General features: G+C 28.1%; 1 non-coding gene across 1 annotated transcript in view; it reads left to right on the top strand.

The window, feature by feature from the left end:
- Positions 1 to 26,671, top strand: part of LOC111675231 — a 266,694-nt gene extending 240,023 nt beyond the window's left edge. The window contains exon 8 of the transcript XR_006940948.1: positions 26,650 to 26,671. This is a non-coding gene — a transcript (uncharacterized LOC111675231). The remainder of the gene's footprint in view (positions 1 to 26,649) is intronic.
- The last annotated feature ends 274 nt before the right edge of the window (positions 26,672 to 26,945 follow it).

The following is a 26,945-nucleotide window of genomic DNA, read 5'->3' as shown; positions in this document are numbered from 1 at the left end:
TACATGAATGCCTGCACAAATATCTACACATACCGATTTACGTACGTACCACTTCGATCAATTTTTTTACAGTATTGATTAAAAGTTTGCCAACAGCTTTAATTACGACATGGAACGGATTGAGTATTCATTGGAGATCACAATAAGTCAGATATTATAACTAATTAAGAGGTCTCGACAGTAATATCTTAACTTATTGCTAATCTCTTTTACAAATGTCAATTTCTTCGCCACAGAGCAATCCACTGAAGATCAGTCTACTTATAGATCAAATATGGTTAAAAGATCCTTTATTATTCTTAATTATGTAGAATATGCCACAATAATCTTTTGTGTAATTCTTTTTGTTGACAACACTTTTCTCTTGTACTTATTTGATCCTGATCTTTCGAACTCTCTGAAACTTAATATGATCTTGGTATCATCAAGATCATATTAAGTTCATATTAAGATCATCTCAAAAACTACTACATAAAATTAAATTAAAAAAAGTTTCGATTTCTTCCGTATTAGGAACACTTCTATCCTTAACTGTAACTGTAGATATGAAATTTCAGACATAAGACTGCAAATGAGTCTACATAATGTTTGAAACTTTATTAAAAAGTGATTTTTTTTGGTTGCAATTGTTGCTTTTGTAGTTGTTGTTGTTATAACCATTGTTCCTATTGTAGAATAACAATTTTTCATCGCACGTGATATGACAATTGATTTTACATTTAACTTAATTTTTGTTCAATAATTTTTTCCCATTTTTTTGTTAAGTTTTTGCTTGATTCGTTGTTCTTTTAAATAACCATGGATTGTTACAATGTTTAGTGTCTCTTTTTAAGGTTTCATTTCTAGAAATTGTTCTTTTCTAAGGCGAAGTATTGTTTAAAATGGTCAGTAAGACCTAAAGCCGTCCAGCCAACATCACCACCTCCTCCAGTGTTTAGTGGCGGTAGGTAGTCATGGTGGTGGTGGTCACTTTGCTCATTTAAGGTTGTTGTTGTTCATGTTTGACAGAGCCCACAGTGCCATTAATCATGTTTGTTTCTATGATCTCGGTGTGTTGCCAAATGTTGTTTGTTTGTTTGTTTGTTTTTACTTCTTTCCATTTAAATTCATGCTATTGCATATGCAAAAATTTTCGCTGGTTGTTTAATGGTGTTGTGTTGTTAAGCTTAATTTCTATATTGTAACTATTTTTGTAACGAAAAATTAAATTCACTATTGTCCGAGTGTTGCCAGAGGGCGTGTCATTACAAGACAATCAAGCACGACTTCTAAACAAAGTCTTCTGTTCTGTCAATAATTGTTTTATCATGACAGTTTTGTGCATTTATTTATTTATTTTTTTCTTTTTAATTTCATTTTCGTTTATTATTTTTTTATTTGCATTACAAGCGATAATAATAATTACTTTTGAACAACTGTTTTAATTGACTTCAAAAAGCCAAAGCTTACAACCTTGAAGATGCAAAAATATTTACATACTTAATGAAGAAAAAAAGCAAAAACATAACAATATAGGGGTAATATCTGTAAATATGGGATGGGTATTTAATAATAATATTAATTATTTGAAAACGATAAGGGTCATTTGCCAGAAGCTCTAAAACTATAAGAATAGAAATGATGTATTCTAAATCAGACAGTATGTATTATTATTGCTATAATTAAATTAAAATTGAATATAATTATATTTATTACAAATCATTCAGCAAATCTGTTGTCAGCAATAACAGAAATTTTAAATTTATAACTAACATCTAATTCTTATGATTATCTATTTCAGTTGCTGTTAACATTCCAACTTTAATATAACAATTATTTTGGTTGTTTATTTTTATAGGCCTTTATGTAGAAAGAAAAAACACTTTAAAATTTTTTTTATTGATGACAATTTTTATAATTTTAATGGCATCTAACCATTAATATTTCTTATATCCTTAGAAGAGATTTTATACTCACAGCTATCACTTTGAAAGCTTTTTATGAGCCCATTTACCTAAATCATGGTGTTGTCAGAGTATTTGTTTAAGCAACTAAGCCTCTGTCCGTCTGTGAGTCCGTCCATTTGTGTTTTAACGTTGCCATAAATTTTCAATTAAACATTAAACGTACATTCATGACATTTTCAAAAAAAGAGTAGTCGACAACAAAACATACACAACAAACCATAAACAAATGAAAATTTAAATAAAAACAAAATGTTTATTGTTTGTTGGCTTCTTTAAATGAACAGAATAAAAACAAAACACAAAACTAAACTAAAAGCTAATGGTGATGATGAGTAGAGTTTAACGGCTGCTCTCTAATGGGCCCATGAAATGTTTAGCTTTGACTATTGGATTTAGTAGTTGACTGAGGTTTAGTTCATTCTCGTCTTGACTCTATCAAACATATTATCACAATTATAAGTGGCAGTCAGGACAGGCCTAGAATGTCTAAAGAGAAAAACCAAATAAAAAAACCAGCACGTCACGATCATCACCATTATTATGATCATCATAATTCGAAGTTATGTTTTCTTGATATTGTCAGCTTTTGTTTGGACATTTAAACTCTTGTATTCGTTTATTTTTATTTTGAATTTGGGCTCATGTTCATTTTTATTTAAATCTTTAATTTAATGCCTCAAGCTTAAGCCACAAACAGAGGCACCAACATCATCATCATCATCAGCTTCAAGTATCATAACAAATACATGTATGTATATGCTTATTATTAACAACCAGCATAAATTTTTAATATTTTATGGGTTTTAACCATACATTAAGACCGAGTTGCTTCAGTATCTATGATACAGTTTGTTTACTTTTGATATCATATTATCAAATGTTTTAAATTTACAAATTAAATTAGTTGAAAGACAAAAGATTCAAATGATGATATTGGGAGATTGTAGTTTGAATCGAATTTTCAGAAATCCTTTATTCCTATACGTTCGTAATATATGCATTTAGATCAAGAGTAGATTTTATATAACATCAATCCGCAGAGATACACCTAGTTCACCAGCGTGCCTACTGTTCACATCTTTACCATTTTCTGCAAGATAAACGATCCCAAAACCTTCAGTCTGACTGACTATTATGTTAATAGTCAGTCAGACTGAAGGTTTGAAGCTTAATAGTATTAACCCACCCATGGCACACTATATAAGCTCAAAACTTTAAATCTGATATTTAATCTGAAAACTGTAATAATAACCACTGTAGATCAGTAGAAAATAAAAAAAAAATAATTTCTGGTTAATTCATCTCGTCACTTTGAGAAATAACAAAGTTATAGAAAAAGTGTTCAGAACATTTAAAGATATATGGACGATTATTTGTTAAAGCAACAAAAATACAAATATTTTAAGAATTTTAAGAAAAAGCCGAAAATTGAACGGCATCGAGTAGTTAAAAATCTTTTTGTACATTTGTAGGGTGTTTCATTTTCGTAAATTATACTTGGACCCAAATGTCAATCATGCATACTTATTTTACATTTTATGTTTGATTTTCTTTATGGATCTTTTCATACTTCATTTTGGTGTTTTTTATGACGATTTTTAATTTTTCATAAAAACACATGCATACAAACACTCTGCACATACTAACACACGTCAACACATACAAATGATTGTTGCAGCAGCAGCAGCAGCAGCGAAATCAGCTCATGATAATGATGATCATGGTATTATTACTCTTATTTTTGTTGTTGCTGTAGTATTTTTTATGAAGCTGATCTTTAAGTTGAACACCTGTGTTCTTTTTTAAAACAGAAGTTAAGTGTAGGTTTTGTTCAATTTTACGAGTTTAAACTGAAAAGTATATTACGTTAATCGCTTATGATCGTTATTAAAATGATCCATTTACTTAATGGTTTATTAATACATCGATTTAAGGTAAACTAATGCTTTAAAAACGGTATCTCTTTATAGAGAAATTAACATAATTTTCTTTTAAAGTTCTTTTGAGTCCCACCTCGCATGTGTTGCCACTTTTTAGCCTGTTTGGCCCGACGTCTTGTTCGTACGCTTGTTCAAACTCTGATCTTCAAGTGTTTTTTGTAGTTTTTGGTTTTTGCCATTTAATGTTTATTTTATTTTTCTTTTCTGTTTCACTTTTTATTAAGCAGAGGGGGTTTCTTTAATGACATTTGAATTTGATTTTTTTCTCCTTCATTTGATATAAAAAATACGCCTTTTAGTTTCAATATACTATAAGGTCCCCTCTTTTTATTCCACGATAACAAAAATAAACATGTTCAGACATGTTTAAAATTGGTTGAATATAAAACAATCAAACTCGGTTTATGGTCCCTTATCTTTTATTTTATATTTTATGAATTTTATTATATTTTTCGATGAATCTTTATGCTCCCCATTTGTATAGTTGAATATCACTGATCTTAAATACATACATACATATGTATGTACATATATAAATGTCTGTGGGTAAAGTTGACTGACTGTCTGTTTCATTAGGGCAGCTAAAGTTAGTTGTGTGTATATTGGTTAAAGTTTACTGTGACTACCAATTAATTTTGTTAACCCTTTTGGCTTTTGTATATAGTATTTAACCCCTTGGCTAAGTTAAACAAACACACATACATATAATTTTATGTATTGGAACAAATATAGATTATTAATTTATTTTTTATTTATATTGTTATTTTAATATATTTTTATTTTGATTTTTCAACATTTTCAATTTGTTGAAATCAATATTCGTTACAAATTAACGTAATTAAGCCATTAGTTATGATCGTTATAAATCGTATAAACAACAATCCGTTACACATATTCATTTTTATTAAGTTTGTATCTATACGTTTGACTTGTGACTTGCTACACAAAAAAAATAAAAAAATAAAAAATACATGAAAATGTAAATTAATTTATTTTGATTTTTGAGCAGCTATAAATTAATCATAAACAAATGTAGCAGCAACTTAGTGTGTGTGTGTTGAGTCTATTGAACTTAAAATTAATTTCCTGTATTAAATTATAGAACAGTTTGTATTTCGTTAGTCATTAATATTGCATAGATAATCTTTTATTTTAAAAATCATTGATAGTTTTAGTTGTTTTAATTAGTTTATAAATTATTTATGATGTTATAGGCCTAAAGACATTCTGATTTTTAAAATTTCATTCAATTAAAATAGTGCTTTGATTTTAATCAAAAATGTAACGCAGCACTAATTTGCATAATTGGTATTATTAATAAAACTGGATTTGTTTTCTTTGACTAAAATTAAGTTTGGTAATGTTATGGAGAAGTTCCAAGTGTTATACATATATGTATTATTAAAAACGATTTCTATTTTAACCTTAAGAAAACTTCGAAAACTATCAAGTGATTTTCATGGTAACTATATACGCTTTGTCGATTACTATATCCTTATATGTACAATAGAGCATCATATTGTACCAGAATTCCTACAATGTCAAAGAGAACGATTTATCATGTATTTACACATAAGGGAGAAAATTTCCGAGATTTGGATAATAGAGTTACTTAAAACTTCAACATACCGGGATATAAGGGTAGAGAACATACGTAGTATTGTGAAAACATTTTCAATATGTTGCCCAATGATTTATTTTCCTCGGATTTACCTAATAAATTTCCTGATAGGTCAATATCAAACATAAAAAATCCCTTTTCAATATGTTGCCTCAGATTTACCACAAGTTTTCTGAATATTGAAATGTTTTCAACGAATATAAGGAATATTCTGAAAACCTTTCAAGATCCTTTCCGGCGTTTTGATTTATTTGACTCAGAATCTCTAGAGCTAAAAAGAAGACCTACATGACATAGGTCCACTTATTGGGAAGCGTGGAATATAGAACCAAGATCTTTTTAATCGAGAGGATCTTCCAGGAGTTTGAATGGGAACCCAAAACAGCCAAACATATAACCTCCTGAGGATTACAAAATATCAAGATTTTAAAACTATTTCCATTACCATAAAGCTAAAAACTTCAAAACCCAATAAACCTGATCCTGCCCTACACTACATTTTTAAACATAAATTAAGGATTTATTCCGGAAAGATCCCTCTTTTTTCACGACACATATTTAATATCTTTTGAAAATCGTAAGTATGATTAATTTATTCTCTTCATCAATCACTTAAATCGAATCATTTCTTTGTCTTTAATTTCACCACAATCGTAGTAGGGTGTCAAACTCGTATGATCAAGCACTAATACACTGTTATTACTTCGTTACAAGTCAGAGCTCCATATGATGAAATTTTTGGCGGGATACTGTACCCCAAAACGAATATGAGGAACAAAACAAAAACGTAAAAAAACAACACAAATGATATGAACAACAACAGCAATACAAACAACAAGAATATAAAAAGAATTGTAAAACTCTAGAAATACAACTTGTTAAATAAATTAAACCTGTTTGGGATTTGGCGGTAAAGACGCATACATTTAAACAAATGCACCCAACAACAACCACTACAAAGAACAGGCCCCAAAATTGTAACCACAAGAAAGAGAGTTAAGAAAAAAAATAAATATTGATCAAGAAACTATTGTATTTTTAAAAGAGAAAAATCTTGTAATTTAACAATCTCTTGCCGTTAACTTAAGAGTGTGGTTAAACAGCAATGGTCAAACACAGTTGTGTTAGAAAAGTAGTAGATTATTTAAATATACTGCAAAATAGATAAAACTTCCTTTCGGGGGAGCTTTTATTTGATAATGATATTTAAGGATTTGTGATTTTTTACCCTAGTTCCATAGTCTTTAACTTGATTTACTTTTTGACTGTAACAAAAGAGAAATACTCTTCTGATCTTGTAGTTTTTATAACTTTTCTTGGTGTTTTTTTATAATTTCGTTTGTTTTTATTTTTATTTTTTAATTCTATTGTTGTTGTTCTTGTTGTGTTTGTAGAAACTCCAACGATAACAAACAGCAACAAAAGTAAATAAATATGAAGAAAAAAATAAAATAAAGTTAAAACTAAAAACCGGTAGCTGTATGCATATGTAACGAATCTTTACGCTACTTGTTTAAAATTATGATTGTGGGCCCGCTTTATGTTCATTTACGATTACGGGGGCACTACGCGAGTAAAGTAGTAATAGTCATTGTCAGTCTTAGTATCTGTCGTAGTAGTAGAACTCCTCGTACCTATTGTATCTCGTATCTTTTCTTGTATAAAGTTTTGTATTGTTTTTTTTTTTTTTGCTGCTGCTGCTACTTTTGTTATTGTTGATTATGATGCAGCAGACAACTTTTGTTATTGTATATTTGTTAAATATTATACTGTTTTTATTTTTTTATTATTGTTATATTTTTTCAACTTCTTCAAAAGCTGAATTTCATGCTTCTTTTTTGAGTAGTAACAGCAAAAAACTGTTTTGTATTCATCTTTTAGTGTTTTTTTTGTATTTCAAGTTGAAGTTTGAATTTAATGTTTTAAGATGATTTGATATTTTAAAAAAGAAAAAAAGGCTTTTTAAGTTTATGTTTATTTTGTCTATATAGTAGGACGCTATAAGCATTTCTGGTAAAAAAAAATTGTATGCAATGATCAGCTTCTCTATGATCACATGAGCTAAAACTAACTATTTCTGGAATTGTAAGATCCAAGTTGAACCCTTAGATTTGTTAATTATAATTCTAGTTTTCTAAAATTTAGGTGACCTTTGCAACTCAAGTATAATTTAGATATCTTATTTCAAAATTGATTTATTTATGGAGAATATGATTTAGTATATCTATATCGAATTTGGATGGAAAATTGAGGAGATCATATTTTCGATTTGAGCACAATCTAGGTTAACAATAACGATCCAAAAATTCGACTTCTTCCATATAAAAAACATATACATAGACATACGATCATTAGATCAATAATAATGCAAAAATCTACATATATTTAACAATAATGTTGAAAAAAAATCATCTCTATTCCCCAGAATAGACAAGATAACAAAAATACTACTTTCGCACATAAAAAGAAATGAAACTGAACAATAAAAAAATATATACAAATAATAAATGAAGAAAATTGCAAGGAAAAAAAGAACCAATGATGTAATTTGATAGTCGTTTTTTCGTCTTTTGTTTTATTTTTTTCATCAGTGACTTAAGTTGTCAACTAATTGCCCTCATGAAGTTGCAGTTTTCCTTATTGTTGTTGCTGTTGTTTTTGTAGATTTTATGTACATGTTCTAAAGCAAATAACAACAAACAACAACTCATGGGTTTTGTTTGTTTCTTCTACATCAAGCATTAAAATTTTATATTTTATGCATGCAACATGAAGAAGCGCAACTGCTTGATGCAGCAGCTCATTGCAAAGAAGAAGAAAAAGAAAACAAAAAACGAACAGAAAAGCACTGAACATTAAGAGTTCAAATCATACTAAAAAGATCACACTGACATCAAGAGGGCTTTTGTTTTACTATGGCAATAATGATGAAAACAACAATGATAATGATGATGAGGAAGAAAAGTAATAATAAAATCAACCCCTCCATCTTCAGGATTGCCCTAGCAAAACGATCGTCTTAAAAATAAGAATAAAAAATATATATTAAAAACGTTTAAAAAAGAACTATATTTAAAGGTTCTTCAACTTTTTATTTTGTACTTAAACTCACACACTCTTTAAATCTGAAGCTTTTTTTCCTTCTTTAACTTTGTTGTTATTGTTGTGATGTTCTCCAAAGGGCTCTTCTTCATTTTATGTTGTTGTAAACTTTTGCATGGCATATACAGTGTTGCATGCAGTTGCAAACATCACGATCGTCTATAAGAAAACTTCATTTTATTTCTGTAAAAATACTGAGTAGTAGAAAGAACTTAAATGATCGAAAACGACAAAAAAAGTATTAAAACTTCATAATGATCACTCATCCTGTTAATGTTTAAAGGAAAATAAAATAAAATGTTTAACTATACACCGACAAAAAGAGCTACCGGATTTGAATGTAAAAGGATCTAAAGAGATCTTTTGCTTTCTACATACTGCAAAGGTGATCTTTGAGAAAGCAAATTCGAATGATTTATTAAATACAGATTCCAGCAAATTTCGTATTTAAATAAAGTTTTCTCTAATATTTTGAAAGTGTAATTATATAATATTATACATTTTATGAGGGTAAATCTATTTTATTTTGTAATTCTTAATCAGATGTGAGATCACTTATGATAACTTCTCATTTTAATAGAGTTCCGGATTATTTGGTAAATTAAATTATTAGTCATCTAAACTAAATTAAATCAAAGGTATTGGAGCAAGTTCACATCTTCATTATTTCGAAGTAAATGGAAAAAAACCTCTTAGGTTCGTTCGATCAATATCGTGTATTACCAATTGTATTTATATATTCTTAAAATGTAGTCATATATTATTAAAAAACTAAAGAAGATTACGCAATTTCTACAATTAAGAACAAATGTATCTCTTTTTAAAAAATCCTTTAAAAAGTTTCAGTGTAATATCTGTGTATATTTTTATTTATTTTCAAACCACAAAAACCAAGTTTCTTGTTATATTTTTAATATATTTGCCTGGTATTTTTTTTTTGTTCATTAAACATCATTATGAAGTAATAGTCAATAGTCATAATGAGGTTGTTTTATATACATATATAAATTTTTTTCTCTTCTTAAAGTCGTGAAGGATAAGTTCATTGACTTTAATAGTTGTTATTGTTGTTGGAGTAGTAGTCATAGATGTTGTTGTTGTTTTTAACAAAATAGTAAGACATAAATAAGAAGAAAAAAAGTAAAATAAAACACTCTTCTAGAAGTTCATTGCAATCATTCTATTGTTAAACTTCATTGGTTGGCTTTTGCATTGGTTTGGGTTTTTTTTTTTTCTTTTTACTGGTAGTTGTAGTTTCCCTGCCAAACAGCAAAACCACTGTCAAAGTGTAGACTTACTTTGCAACAACTTAAACAGAGCCTGGCTGGTTTAACCGACTGTCTTAGCAACTGACTGACTGGCGCAAACTCTGAGCTAGAGATACAGCTACAGCCAAGACTACTTACTATTTCTACTTTAAATACAATTTTGTATAGAGTTTCGTTAGCAGCTCCTTACATTTAGCTCACTTTCCTTTATTTTATATGTATGGATTTAGTTTTTGTATTTCTTTTGCCCACTTTTTCATTCGTTCGTGTTCTCTATAAAATCAGGAGTTTTTTTTAAATTCTAAACGATCTATAAGTTACTCATACTAACTTGTGTATAAATGCTTGTGTGTTTGTATGTAATCATCCTCTAGGATTATACATATACATAGTTATAGTATGTTTAAGTATTTCAAGTCGTGGTTAAACTGCAAACGAGGTATCATCATCATCTTCGTCGTCGTCATGATTATGTGTGATAGCAGGAGGAAATAAGAGTAAAAAACTTGTATAAGAAAAAAAAATTAACTGACAGGGCACCGTACCAACAACACAGTTAAGGTTTATTGTGCGGGACTGCACAGTTGTAGTTAGAGTTTCAAACAGAAAGAACTACAACAATTTCTAAAACGTTTTAAAAAAAAAATCAAACATCTGTGCCATAAAATATCACAAGAATCACAGAAGGGAAACCAGGAAAGTATAATTTTTCTTCATCCATTCTACCATGACTTTTTAAAATATTTTTCATTTGTTGTATGTAGTTGTAGTTTTGTCTTAGTTTTCAGTTTAGAGCAAAAGGAAGACGACCCTTTCTTTCTAACGTTAAAGTTAAAGTCACTTTTCAGGTTTTTCTTTTACTAGTTTTGAGTTATTAGTCCTATAGGTCAGTGATGTGGTGCTTAAGGGAGTTGCACATTAATGGATTTTCGTATATTTTAATGGTCAGGAGTTAAGGAATCTCTCTGAATTAACGAAATATTCGAAATATTTAATTTTATAAATAAATTGCCGGAATGTTTCGAATGTTTAATTCCGACATGTTGCCTCTATTTTGCTACTAGTCCTTGTATGTAATCGAATCTTTTTGACGGTCATTTAATCGGTCATCTGCATATTTTAACTGCATAAGATTGCTTCTTTTTGTCATAGTTATATCTTATTTTGTAAGTTTTTTACTGCTTATCTTAGAAGCGACTTCACATTTACGAATTTTTTGGTACTAGGTCTTGCTAACATAACTAGCCAACATGTTTTGTTTATATATATATATATATATATATATATATATATATATATATATATATATATATATATATATATATATATATATATATATATATATATATATATTATATATATTATATATATATATATATATTATTTAATGTGTTTCTTTACGTCTCTGTTTTGGCCTAACCCATCGAATATTTTGTATAAATAAATTCTGAGTTGATCGCATGAGTGTATACTCCAGGTGTAATACGTTTTCGGATATCATAAAGCAACATTTCAGGGAATTTCGTAAAAATTATTGTACCAAACTGTGTACTCAAACAAATCTACTACTACTGTATATCTGATCGGCTTACTAATCATGCAACTGACAATGTTTCCATATCATCCTGCTCCAGTAAAAACAAATGAAACGTTTGAATCGAAATTATTTTTTATTTATTTTGTCTATTCAAACTTTTCCTTTTAGTATAAAAGGAAAAATCAAATATTAAATAATATACGATTTTGTAAGGTCACTGAGGTCATTATTTAACCTTTAGCAGAAATAAATATTTACTAAAACGTCATAAAATGAAACCCTTTCACTGCCTTAAATAAATATTACTTCTTAAACAAAACTACCCTTTACACAAAACAATTCAAAAAAACACCTGATCGTTTAGGAAAATATCATATTACTCTGAAACTCATTTCAAGAAACACCCTCTGACTAGAAAAAATAACTATTTAAAGAAAAAGCTGAATCTACACTTGTCCTTATATTTAAAAAAAGTATAAAACCAAAAAATGCATTTACAAACAAAGGCTCTGCAAACAAGTGTGTAGTTTTTCCTTATTTTATTATTTACCATAAATATGTTTTTTTTTTGAAATTGAAAGAAAATCTAATAGAAAATGACAGGTGTAACATGTCATTACATGAACCCTTATTTAGCAGATACTTTACGCGCACTTTACAACATTATTCTACTTCTTATCTTTATTTACACGCATGTGTGGATTGTTTGTTGTACGAGCCTTATTTTTTTGAAAAAAAAAATGAAAATATGATAGAAAAGAAGATAGAAAAATATTGCTGATATTTTCATTAAAAAGAAAAGATAAGAATGTTGGTAAATGAAAAGATTGTTTAAAGATTTTAATGGGTTTGCAGGTCTATTAATTGAAGAGTAAAAAGACAAGAACATGTATAAAAAGGTTGGAAATATTTTTACCTTTATTATTTATTCCTTTTTAAGACATTTTGTATGACGAAGAACAATAAGGGTTTGTATGTGTATGCTCTAGAAAATTATAACAATTGATAATAATGATCAGCAAATCAACACTTGAGGGGCTTTTAGTTTTTGTTAATTCTCTTAAAATAAGAAAACCTTCCTTAGACACACTTTATGAGCACGTAAGGCACAAGTAATTATTTAAAAGGAGCTGAGGGAATATTAAGCAGAAGCAGTTCAATTGAGTTAAATTGTGTCTTAAAAAATAGTTATTTTTAGAATTGTATAAATATCCAAATATTTTTTTTTTGGCATCTGATAAACCCAGCACCGAGGCCGTATTATTTTGGGTTATATTAAATACATGTTGTAAAATGTCTAAAAGGTGTAAATGATTCGCTTTAAAAAAATTGAATCTATAGCGATAGATCGTTTTCTTAGGATCCTAAAAAAGACTAGTGACTAGTTCTGAGTCAGTTCTTTTTGCTCTAGTGTTAACATGTCATTGATTAAATTTGTGGTATAGTCTACTAAAGCACGTGTTAAATAAATGTTTAAATTGTAAATTCTTTACCCATCCATTAGATACTTAAGGGCGCCTGTCAAGAGGCAATAAAAATTGTCATTTTACTCAAACTACACATACATATTTTACACTTCTAATGGCCAAATTCAAGTGATTTTACAATTGACACTTTTTTAACAGAAAAACTAAAATTATCATAACAGATTTGTTGTCACCACAAAATTTCAAAAGAAACACATAAATTTTGTCAAGGTTAAGTCAATTGGAAAAATAAAACTAAAATATGTAAATACAAAAAAATATATATCGGTTTCAAATAAACAAAAAAATAAACTCACAAAACAAAGGAAATTTGTATTAATTTTGCGTATCTTTTTTTTATTCAAAACAAACATAAAAATATTAAAATTTATTTATTTTCGCTAAAAGTTTTCAAGTAAATCTTATAACAATTGTCATACAGACGACAACTTGCCAACTTAATAGCAAAATCTAGAAAATCCATATAAAATTTTTTAGCACTTCAATGTCAATTACTTGTGTAAATATCCCATCATCATTAGCCATCGTCATAATTATCATCATTGAACGCCATCACAAACGTCATCGTTGTCATGTTCATCATCATTGCCAGCATTTATCCATAACGATTTTATGTCTTACTTGTAGTTATTATTGCATATTATAGATTGAAATACATACTTACAAAAAGACAAACATACATACGTATGTATGTACATCTTAATAATTGCACATACTTGCTGTATAAAACTTCCACTTGTCTTTGCAATTTACTTCCACTCTCTACTTACATTTTGTTTAATACTTTACGTATGTGTATGACTGACTTACTAACAGAGTGATCGACTGACTGGTTAATTTTTTCCTTTATTAAAAATAAAAAAATGAAGAAAAAATTTAAGGAGAAAATCTTTTGAAAAAAAAGTGCGCAATAGCAAATGAATAAAATAGTTAAAATAAGTACAATTTGTAGTAGTTGTTGTCTTTATTGTTAGGCTATTGTGTCGTTTGTATTTAAGTAAAGTACAGCTGCCAATGACTGTAGAGGCATGCAACAAGTGTATTTTTATTTTTCTTCTTTAAGAACCCAGTCAATACTAAAGAGTTTGTACTTTTGTAGTGTGTAACTTACGATTTGTTGTATCATTTGTTACAAAGTTATATTCTACAAAAACATAAGAATCGATTCTATGATGTCCCTTTGACTGTAAGAAAAATATGTAAGGATACTCTTGTATTCCAGATGTTTTGTCCAAAATTCCTTACCTTTTCCTTCATAATTAATAACTGCCACTCCTTCGTAAAGTTTATGCTAAGTCGTCAAAATGTAGAATTTCCTAAAGAGAAAATTCAGCGACATTCCATTTGATTTTCTAAACAAGTATATGATCCATATCCAAAACTATTAATGAAGAGCCCTCTATATAGCAGTCAGATGTCTCTTGATAACATAACGAGCGCTTCGTTCTGTAGATATCATGATTAACTTGTAGTGCATCGAATGAACTGTCGAAAATACGGTCTTATATTTTGGTATAGGAAATCTATTTATTATCAAAAATTCCACTCCGATCTATGGTGAGGGGATAGCTTTTAGACATGGTCTGTTAGAACTAGGAGAGTAGTCTGAAGAATGGAGTCTAGATGAAGTAGTATGTGTAAACATTTTTTTTAAACTTAAGACCTTAACTGAAATTTTGTGTTATATATACCCTTCCTATACCTAATAAACTAATGTAGAAATTTGTTCATAATTGTTTTGATAATTTTTCAAGCATCAGTCGTAACATGAGTGTCATATTTCGATCGATTTCTGTGACATATTTTCAAAGTATAAACTAAAATTTCATCTCAAAACTTTAATCATTTTTATATTCTTTTTGAAAACAAGTTTAGAGGACTGCGAGAGTATATACTTATATTTCAAAACCCCAACTGTAGGGTATAAAAGTGACACTGCAAATGTTTCTAATACCAAATTAACACGCTTCCAATATACTTTGTTTTTCAATATGCAGAAAACAAATAAGTGTATTATTATAAATAAACAAAAGCTCAATTTATTTATTTTTAAATTTATTTTTCTACATTAAAGCCTATACAAGAAAGAATTAGCAGAAAATATAATAAATCCTCTTATACCCGCAAATGCAAGAATCATGTCTAAATACTAAATATTAATTTGTGTAGAAGAAAAAAACTAGTTCCACTTGGTTGCTTCCAATTATAGATTCAGTAGTTGATTTTTTCTTTTAAAATTTAGACATAAAGTACAATGTCTTTTTTACAAGATTTACAGTTTTTATTTTTCTTAAACCGAAAATCATATGATTAGCTTGTACAATTACTACCATGGGTTAGTGTTATAAATGTTATATGGAATGTAGAGATATATTGTAAATTTTTTTAAAAGCTGGCTGAATTATAGTGTTTAGAAATCGTTTGCTTAATATTTAATAATAGAGTTAAATAAAGAACAATTGTGGTCGAAATTTGTTTGTTAAAGCAAATAATGCTTTTTATAAATTTATTATGTAGTTATGACAAGATTATAATAAATATACAGGATTTCAAAAAAAAATTAAAACTTTTAAAAGCTTTATGAAAAAAAAACGGACTAATATAAAATATTAAAATTTTTCTTAATATTTTTATTTTTGTTTTTTTTTTTTTTTTTGCTTTAAAAAGATTGACATAATTCCCACCACAGGCAGCAAAAAAATCTTCCGTATTAAGAAACAAATTAAGTCTTTCTTTAAGACCCCAAACACTGAATCATTAAGCAGTCAGTCAATGAAAGTCACATTAAAATACAATAATAAAAAATCAGCAGACCTTAACCAAACAGAATATTATAACTCAATGAAGCATTAACAAAAAGAAATCTTCATCAAGAAATTTGTTCGTCTGGCTGACAGACACGTCTGCGATCAACAAATTTTGCGTGAGAAATTATAAAACAAACTTACAAGATTTATAACAAGTTTATTACTTGTTTTATTAAATAAATAATTGTAAATTAACTAAAACAAAACGAAAAAAAGGGGTTTATTTCTAAAATTTTTATTTTCCCTTTTTCATTCTTTTTATAACATGATCATGCCTGGCCGAGCATGTAAGTGCAAAAATTAAATTGTTTAATTTGAAATTGATCATAATCAAATGTAATGGCTGGTCAACATCGCCATAAAGTTATTATTATTATTTTTTAACAGCAGCAATTGAGGTTTCTTGATTTGTAAAATAGAGGGGTTTTTCTTGGTCTTAGGAGTAGGTCTTTTTCCGCTTGGCTGAGATAACTTTAAGATTTAACTTAAGGTGAGGTTGTTTTTTTAAAGAAAATTTTCTAGGGCACTCCCTTTCTAAAGAGGGAAAAATTAAGAAAATAATATATTTTTGTATAATTAAAGGGAGAGTGTGAGAATTACATTGTCTTACAAGTTGTTAACAGCAACATTATGACCATGTTAACATTTTATTTAAATTAGTTGTAGTTACCCCTTAAATAATAAAAAGTTTTTGGTATTAGATTTTGACATTAAACAAATGAGGCATAAAGTTTAAGACAATTGTATTATTTTCAGTAAATATAAAAGTAATTAATATTTAATATCTCAAATATAGCTTTTTGATCAGTGATACACAAGGAATGCTCTCAAGAGATATCACAAACTCCTGCTTTCGCAGAGAGCTAAATTTTCACTCTCTGACGATCCCTGTTTAAGATCACAAGGAGAGAAAATTTTATCGACAAAGCTACCAAACTTTTTAATAAAAAAAGCACGATATCTGCCTTGAACAGAACAGATTTACTTTCAGGGAATGAGAATAAACTCAGTTTTGAGAATTCTTCCATTGAAAACTAGTGTGTAAATTTAAATGTTTATTATAATATTGCACAAAATATTAATCAGCATCTTCTAAATTTGTGTGACGCGTTACCCTGTAATTACCAAACAATATTGAATTGAATTATTTTATTTAAAAACTATTAAAGTAAAAAAAGGCGTGTGAAAATTCTAACCTTTTTCTCTCCCTAGAAATAAAAACGTACTAAAATCAGCTTAAAATCGGCAGAACAAAGGCAGAAAACAGAAAAATTGCGTTACAAAGTTTCTTTTGTTGGAAATAAAATTATAACGTGGGAATCAATCACAGGAGTTTTCCATACCAAATTAAAGATCCTTCCCCCATTATATTAAATTCATCTTTCTCTCTCTCTCTAGAAAACCATGTGTGTGTTCAAAATAGATCGTTAATTTTACGTTAAACGATCGTGAACGCGTAATTACAGGTTTTTGTAACACTTGCAACAGCAACAACAAAAATAATAACATAAAATCTATAATGATTCGTTATTGTCTATTTCTTTCAACTCCCTTGGACTCGTTTTCATAATGTAAATGCGTTTACGCAGTTTTATCCCCCCCTCTATAATATTTTAAAAGCAAAAAAGAGTTAATACTCTGTTTTATTGTACTGGTGTGTCTGAAAACATTTGACAGCTGTTCTGCAGAAATTTGTTGCTTTTATTGTAGTTCTTAGCAGTTGAGACCGTCATCATTATTATTGTTGGAAAGTGATTGAGTGAATGAACGAATGTACGATCGTACGAAAAGAAGGGGTTCCCTTTAGAAATACGTGATTATTTCTAATTTGATTTTATTTTTAGGGTTTAAATAGATTCTTCATGGCTTTTCTATAACAAATATATACTCAATTTTGTTTTTATTTTTCAAATTACTAGCACAATTACAATATGGTTGGAAAACAACCCTGCAGTTTTAAATATAACAATTGTCCACTTTGTGTTAAGAACAAATAACTCATTACTTTGATGACCACTACTATTCTTTAAAGCTGAGATACAACTGATCTAAACCTTTTTTCGTTACTAGTTCTCCTTAGAGTTGGAAAGAGTGAAATTAATTATTGCTAAAATTCTTCTTCGCTGTAGATTGGTGAGCAACTAATTCCATGTTAACTACCGGGTATATACAATAGACAATATGTCATCTTTAGGTTTCTTACTTGTCTGTCTGTCAGTCAGTCAGTTAGTAAGTAGTAGAAATTGTTGTAGACTTTTTCATCGATAACAAAAGACCAGATTATATGAAAGTGCGAGCGAGTGTTGTATGGATGTTTGCAAGTGCGTGGGAACTTCTTTGAATAAAATTTATGTTAAAATCCATGAAGACATTAAGAATATATAAATAATAAAAGAAACCAATTGCCAATTCTAAGGTTTCGTATTGTTATGGAGATTTCTTTATTTTAAGACTCATTTTGTCCCCATGTTAAAGTGTATCAATTTCAAGATAAAGACACAAAAGTTTTAATCAATCATTATGAATTGGGATATACATATGTATGAAATGATAAAGGGGGATATAAATAAGGGATTAAAAAAGCAAATTCTATATATCAGAGTTAAGAGACGAATAAATAAACTCCAGATTTTTATAAATTTTGTTTAAGTTATATTTCAGAATATGTTCAGAACTAGTTTAGTTTTAGTTGAGTGCTGTACAGTAATTTTTTCTTTTAGTTATCTTCAAAGAATTGGTTTAATACTCGGCTTAAATTCTTTCTTAAAGCTCTATAAATTATTCTTAGTGTCACATTTCCAAAATTTGGCAACTTTTTATCTCTATCTTAAAATGTTTTAAAAGATTAGCGAATTAAAAACCTTTTGATTAATTAAAAGAACAAACAAAAAAAATAAAAACGACCTTTGTAATCACACCTGGCTGTAGAAAAAAAAACAATTTCAAAAGTCTTTGTTTGGTTTAAATCAGCAGAAATAACAGAAAAACTGACAAAGTATCTACCAGAAAACTACATTTTGAAATGAATTTTTGAATATTTTAAATGTTTTTTTCTCTAAATAGCTGTTTTGTCTTTTTTAAGCCAGGTCATTGCAGTTAGTTTTGTTTTTATTCAAAAAAAACCCACCCATTTTACGCGCCTTGACAACTTAAGCAACATGTGGTCGGTCATGTTAAGGACTTCTGGGGGGAGACTGAAATAATTTCAATTTTGTGTTGCTTTGTTTTTAATAAGCGGGTAATATGATCTTTGGCAATTTCCGTTTGTTAAATATGTGTCAATATGACCCACATATTTTAAAGGATTATCACAGCCATTCCAGAATCTTGTCATTCTTGTATTTGTTTTTCGGTCAGGGAGAGATAATTGATTTATGGCAGTTTTTGTTATTGAGGCTTGAAGCTTTTGTTTAAGCCTTTTTTTAAGTTGCTGTTATAACTTCTTATAACATTTTGCTGGCTGTTAATTTTAAATGTATTATAAATTAACAGTTAAATTTGTGTATTGTTTTTGCAAAAAATGTTCTGAACGTTGAGAGGACTTTCGTTTTTATTGAGGTCACTTAATTAATGGGGCTAATTAATCAAAGTTGTTTTCTCTGGACTGTGTCTGTAAATGATGACAACATCTTGGCCCCAAAAACAAAAATATTTGACAATGAAATTAAATTTATTGCTAATTTTATTGTTATATGTCATACTTTTGTTTTCAAATTGTACTTGAACAATAAATGATTAAACAAAATGTAGGTCAGTTTTTTTTAAGGGCGAACTTTATTACTGTGAACTACATGTATAAATATTAAACAATGAAAAATCTTCTTTCCATTTAATTTAACTTAAATTTAATCCCTTCAGTGCCTAGAGCTAACAAAATATTTATAAAAACATCTTGTTATCCGATACTTATCAATTTGTTGTTCATCATTTTTAATGCCAATTTAAAATGACACTTGAAATTTTATTTTTTTTTTTCATTCATTTAATGCAAAAAGGTTTACTTTTATCGAGGAGTTGAGATTTTTTTGTTCTGCTTTATTTTATTGATTGATGATTTGTGTACCTGCTTATAATTATATCCAGATCTTAATCCCCGCTTGTATCAGTTTTATTTAACAGAAAAAGGAAAAGATCACAGTTAAATGGAAATTTTGTTAAAATAATTGTTTGTTTAATAACAATACATGATTTTTTAAGATATCGATCTAGAAAATTTTTGTAATAAATTTTTCAACAAAATTAAGAAACAATGAATTTATGAAATCTTAATAATACAAGAAACTAAAAAAATGCAAAAGTACAAACGAATATAACAACGGGAACGCTTAATTTTTGTTGGTTCTAGTTTAGTTTTAGTTCAGTTCTAATTCAGTTCTAGTTCAGTTCTAGTTCAGTTCTAGTTCAGTTCTAGTTCAGTTCTAGTTCAGTTCTAGTTCAGTTCTAGTTCAGTTCTAGTTCAGTTCTAGTTCAGTTCTAGTTCAGTTCTAGTTCAGTTCTAGTTCAGTTCTAGTTCAGTTCTAGTTCAGTTCTAGTTCAGTTCTAGTTCAGTTCTATTTCAGTTCTATTTCAGTTCTAGTTTAGTTTTATTTCAGTTCCAGTTAAATTTTAGTCCGATTCTAGTTCACTTTTACTTCTGTTCTAGATAACTTCTATCTCATTTCTAGTTCAGTTCTAGTTCCTTACTAGTTTAGTTTTAGTTCGGTTCTAGTTCACACCTCTGCATATTTTCTTGTCACCCCTTTATTTTTCCACAAAAACAAATACATATTCGCTAATTGTTCTTGCATTCCTGACCTAATTTTCCCTCAACTATTAAAATGAAAATGATTGCTTAATCTTGAAACAAGACAAATAAAATATCTGAATATGTCTGCTTTTCAGTTTTCTATAGAAAGTGAAACGTGTTTATTGCCATTGAGAACAGCTTAACATTGCACCAACGAATTCAGACACATTCGTCTTATAATTCCTACAAAACTATGCCCCAAACACTTCAACATTGCAGCCATCACAAAAACAATTAATACGAAGAATAACTACATACAGACAATAAGAAAACTCTTGACAAACTTGACATAAAGAAACTACTGCTGTTTACTCACAAAAAAACTACTTATGAAATGCTACCACTTTGAAGACTATGAAAGAATAAATTTTCTTTTTTTTTAATTTTATTATTACATTTAGATAATGAACGACCTAAATTTTTCCTAAATACAAACAAAATAATAAAATTATAAAAAATACAGCAAATGTATGGAAGACATTTTTACAGAACTATTACTACTTTGCTCCTCTTCCATATTGTGTTGTAAATAAAAATGTGTCTTGGAAAAGTGTGTGTGTCTGTTTAGTTTAATAAAAAATAATAATAATGAATGTCATTAGAAACTTTATTTCTTCTCTAGATAAATTCATTCCAACAGTGCAGCTGTCAATCAAACTGCTGAAACAAAATAAACCTTAAAAATTAAAAAAATCATAAAAAAGTTTAAAAAATGTGTAGACATTTTTAATGTTGCATGTGTGTACGTACTTCTATGATCTACAACTTCAAATGCTAAATTGTATTAGAAAACTTAAAATGTAGTTTGTTGCTGTAATTTAAAATGACCCCCAGCTTGGTTTGGCCCATATATTTTGTTTTGTTTGTACGTTTAGGTTTTTTGTTTTTGTTTATTGTAATAAAAAACTATTATTACAATAAAACAAAAAATCAAAAAAAAAAATATATATACAGTGTGTATGAAGAGACAACTTTTAACAGTCAAGGAAGCTTGATGAAAGGCAGATATTTAATCCTTTTTCTAAAGGATACGCACAGACTAACTTTGTTGGATTTGTCGGAAATTTTGGGAGTTAAGAACGTGCACTTACTTTTTTACTCACGATCCACACATAAATTAAATACGAAATAATAGTAAGAACCAATAGTTTCAGAATGCTAAAAACATGGGTGTGTATTTAAGACATTTTATTTAAAATTTTATTTCGCCCATATTAGAATATTACCTAGTGTAGTCTATCTACTTCATGCTTTATATATTTTTTCCAAAAACACATTATGCACTTAGGATTTGTTGTTGCTTTTTTTCTTGAAAAATCGTATTTTTTTCTTGGTTGTTGTTTTACAAAATTGGTGTGATTCCAATTGTTGTTGTTTTTAAACAAAGAACTTTAACCATTTGTAAGTTTATTTCATTGTTGTTTTTTATTTTGTTATGATTTTTTTCTAAAGAAAATAACTCATCATTCTCCAAAATGATGTTCATTTAACAAACAACAGAAAACATTTCTTTTTAACATTAATTAATATTTTTAATGTTTTGTTTACACAAATTATTAATAATTCTTATGTAAATGTAGTTTCCAATGATAATGGAGTTATTAAAGTGTGCCAGAAAATTTTTGGTTGTTGATGGTAGGATAAGAAGATTTGGGGTAGAAGGCATACGTTCTTAAAATTGCTTTCACACGACTTTAGACATTTTCTAAACAATTAGTTCAGTTCTAGTTCAGTTCCGTTCAGTTCTAGTTCCGTTCAGTTCAGTTCTAGTTAAGTTCTAGTTCAGTTCTAGTTCAGTTTTAGTTCAGTTCAGTTTTAGTTCAGTTCTAGTTCAGTTCTAGTTCAGTTCTAGTTCAGTTCTAGTTCAGTTCTAGTTCAGTTCTAGTTCAGTTCTAGTTCAGTTCTAGTTCAGTTCTAGTTCAGTTCTAGTTCAGTTCTAGTTCAGTTCTAGTTCAGTTCTAGTTCAGTTTTAGTTTAGATCTAGTTTAGTTTTAGTTCAGTTCTAGTTTTGCCCAAATTCAGTTTGGCCCAGTTGAAAACAAAATGTAAGCCCTTATCTTATTTTCTATGATGAAGTGTTCAAATATTTATGAATCATATTAATAAAAATGTTCATATTTAACAAAATAAAACTACTTTACTTCAAATCGATGAATAAATAAAGATATAAACAGGTCTATAAACCACAAATAAATATGTTTAAACAAAATTCAAATTTGTGTACACAAAAAGGAAAAAGAGCACAAGAAACTCACAGTCGTACTACCTACTTTAAAACATTCATTAAAAATGAGTCAGTTAAACAATAACAAATTGTTTTTAAAAAAATATACTTTAATATGCCAAAAAGAGAAAGAAATGTAACAAAAAAAAAAAATAAACAGACCACATAAACATAATTTCAGAAGGCTATTTAAACAAGTGTATTACTCACAAATAAAGTATTTTTACAAAAGTAAAATACAACAGTTACAAAACAATAATGAATTGTTTTCAGATGCAAGAGCGAAAAAAAAAATTCTTTTGCAGTTTTATTTTTTTTTCAATTGCTTTTATGCGCAGTAAGTAGTTACCAAAAAATCTCAAGTCCAGATCATATAAGGCATAAAAACCGTAAGAAAAATAAAGTAAATTCTATGGTTGCTATAAAAGACCCTTAAAAGGATTGAATTTTTAGCAGTCAGCTAAAATTCAATTTAAAACAGAGGTGGGTTTAAAGAGACCATGACACACACATACAAATTTCAAAAAAATCTCAAGATAAAAAGCTAAAATTTTTGACACGTTTTGCTTTAATGATATATAGTTTTTCGGACCTTGTTGGCTGAAGTTACTGTTCACAGATTTTAAAACAAAAAGATATTTGGCAAATGTGCATTGTTCAGTGCTTAAGTCGTGTGTTGTTTACGCATGCTCAGCAGCCCAGACCTTTTCTTTTTTTGTTTGCTGCGTATTTTTTTAAGGAAAAGAAGAAATAATGTTTCTAAAAGATCTCAACGAGCATACACTTCAATAATTCTTATTTTGTTTTTTTTTTCTGATCAACCAATTTTTTACTTTATTTTGTAAAATGCACTCTACTCTTAAAAGTGGAATTAGTTAAGTTAATAAATTCATTCAGAAATTTAGTTTAAAATTGCTTGGGGAAATTACTAAAAAAGCAAAACTCTAATTCCGTTTGTTAACTGTAACATAATATGAACATGATCCTTTAACCCGGGAATGATTAAAAAGAAAGAGGGAGAGTGGGAAAGAAATATACACCATTTAAGTCTTTGGTATACTTACTTCGGTATTTTGGCCTCACACTTTTCAATCACATTAAATAAGATAGTCTAGAAGTTTATTGCCTTTTGATCACTTTTTACTGTGATTTTGAAATTGTCCTTGGTAAAATAGTCCTTGTAGAGTATGTTCGTATTTCGTCTTAATTAAATAACATTTTTTCTATTTTTTTCCTTTGTTCAGAAACATGCTTGGATCCACTTAAGTGCATTCACACATACAAAAATGTTTACTACCATATTTTAGCGAAAGGAAAAAGCTAATTCGAATAGTTCAAAATTAAATTGAGTGAAGAATTAAAAAGAATTGAAATTATGTAAAACTAAACTAAATTATTCTTTTAAGAAAGCAAAAATTGATCTACATTTCCCCTCCTGAGTTATGGGGATTTCTGTTTGATAGTGTTGGGGGCAAATTGGATTAATCTGTCAGTGTGATCACACTGTTGACAAATTCATCTTAAAGTTGTTTAGTCTCTGATTTCGTAATAAATTCTCGAAAATCATTATAATGTACTTTTTCCTTAAACCAATAAAAATGATTTTGTATTTTTTCCATATTATTTTTTTGTATATATGCTGTTTGTTGTTGAATTTGTTCATGATCATAATAATGGAAAACAAAATATAAAGTAACTCCACAACAACTTCAGTATACAGACTTTTAAGACAACAACAATAACAAAAAAACAAGCTAACAACGATAACAACAACATCAGCAGCAAACAACGACAACGAAAAATTCACAGGCGTCGCCAGTTTGTCTGGCCATGATCATGGCATAAAAGTATGAAAAAGTATCTGTGTAAGTTTTAAGATGTTAAAGTGTATGTGGGTTTCCGAGTGAATGTATGACTCGGCTATATACTTTATATTGCCAACAACAAAAACAGCATCTTAACAATCTCTTCTTTTGCTCTCTCTTGTTATTTTTTTATTATGATTATTTAGTTTTTTTTCGTATTCTTTGGTTATTTCTTTAGGTTTTTTTGTTGTTGTTTAACACAAAAGATCAGTTTAGTTTTTTTCGAGTCTTTTATGTTGATTTTTTTAGTTCAAAAAAATTGGAAAACCCGTCTGTCTCAAAACCTTAAATAAGGTTTTAGTTGCTGCTGCTTTGTTGCTGTTGTTCAGTTTATGTTCCAACCATATTTTTATGGTTGAATGTACATAAAGATCGTTGGATGCATAATAAATACGGACATTTAACCAGCCCAATACCCAAACATTTAAAATATACACATACATACATACATACATACATACATACATACTATTTTATCCTACTATAATAAATTATTTTTATTTTTTTTTTTCATTTAATGGCTGTGTGTTTTTTTCTTCTCTGTTTAGTTAATTCTCTTTATGCACCTTTAAACACCAACAAACACATTATCTTTTACTAACACACAATTGAACTGCAGTGAATTTGATCGTTATCACAATGTATAGGTTTTTTTTTTTTAAATTGATTTTAATTTTGTTTTTTTTTTTTTTTTTTTTCAAAACTCATCCATAGCTGCCAATTGTGTAAAGTGAATGAAACAGATCATATTTCAAATTCGATTTTATTTTTTACACATAAAAATCTTAAAAATTTTAACCAAAAATTGGTCCAGTTTCAGTAGTGTTCAAATGGTCAGTTCTAGTTAATTTCTAGTTCAGTTCTTGTTCAGTTCCCCGATTGTAAATAAGTTTTAAGTGGAACAATCTACTCTCATATTATTGCTAAAAAGCTGAAAGTGCATTTAATAATTATTTACAAGTTGTGGTTTGTTTATTAATTGCTTATTTAATTAAATTACTTAACCCAACCCAGAAAAATCCACAACAAAAATCCAAAGTCTTTTTCTCATAAACCAGCCTTTAGATCCGTATAAAAACCTTAACCATATTTGGGACTTTAAAACAACAACAGCAAGAAAACTCTTAATCAAACTACAAATAATCATTAAATGCAATAAACATAAAGTATTTATTATTATTAATAATATTCTTTATTTCTTTACATTTACCCATATTTATCTCCATTTTTTTTTCTTTATAAATGTCATTTAATATGCTTAAAATGTCATGTCGCTGTTTGCAACGCTGGACGAGTGAAGAAGAGGAACGTTTTATAACCGTAAATATTATACTCATACGATAATGGTGTAGAATACAGACAATATTTACACTTGAATGTCTATAAGTTTCCACAAATCAATTCTAAATCCAATAACTGATATTAAAACATTTGCGTACTAAACTTTGACTGCATTCACAGCAATAACAACAGCGATTGACGTTTTTGTCTTCATAAATATATCGATTACACTCTTAGATCGACAGACAGACAGACAAGCACACTTTTTTTCTATATGCTTTTATAATGTGAATTATTATCGAACTGGAATCACTTAAACTTGAGGTCTGACTTGTTGTGGGTTACATAAAGAACATTTTATTTAACAAGAGTTTTTTGTATGTATATTTGTTTGTATTTTATTTATTTGTTTTATTTATTAATTTAAAAATAAATATAAAACTGTTGTTTTTGTTATTGTTTTGCTATAATTATTATTCAAAACAACACTTTAGGATAAAACTCATAGAGTGGAGTATTTATTCATATTAGCCAGCCAAATGAATTGGTAAGACTTTTTTAACATTAAGACCTATAGAAACGGTTTATGTTGATACAATCTGCGATCATCGACAAAACCTACTTCTCTAGATTATGTAAAGCATTAAACTTGCCTACCGAGCCCTTAGTGTAACTTAAGTTTTATTTTTTAAACAAACATTTACACTTTTCTTTTTATTTAACTGTCCATCTTGTTTTATCGTTAAAATTTTCATATATATATTTTTTTTCTTTTATCTTTTCAGAAATGCCAAGATCGATTGACAAGTATAAGAGGTAATTTAAATTATAATGATGGGAATTGTAAATAAAAATATGGAAATTTGTTATTCTTAACGATATCAAATAAGAAGGTTTTTTCTTATCTACATTTTTGAAAACAATAAAAATAAACAAAAGCAATTGTTAACTAAATACACAGAAAATTATGTAGAATTTCAAACAGTCATAATAATACGATCAATACTTAGTAATAGAAACAATAATAGTGAGGCAATACATTAAATGAAATGTTTACAGTAGAGATTAAAAAAGGCATGGA

The sequence above is a fragment of the Lucilia cuprina genome, chromosome 5 (genome assembly GCF_022045245.1).
Source record: "Lucilia cuprina isolate Lc7/37 chromosome 5, ASM2204524v1, whole genome shotgun sequence".
Lineage (NCBI taxonomy): Eukaryota > Metazoa > Arthropoda > Insecta > Diptera > Calliphoridae > Lucilia > Lucilia cuprina.
Note: the sequence above shows the minus strand (reverse complement) of the source record. Positions and strands in the feature narration are given on the sequence as shown.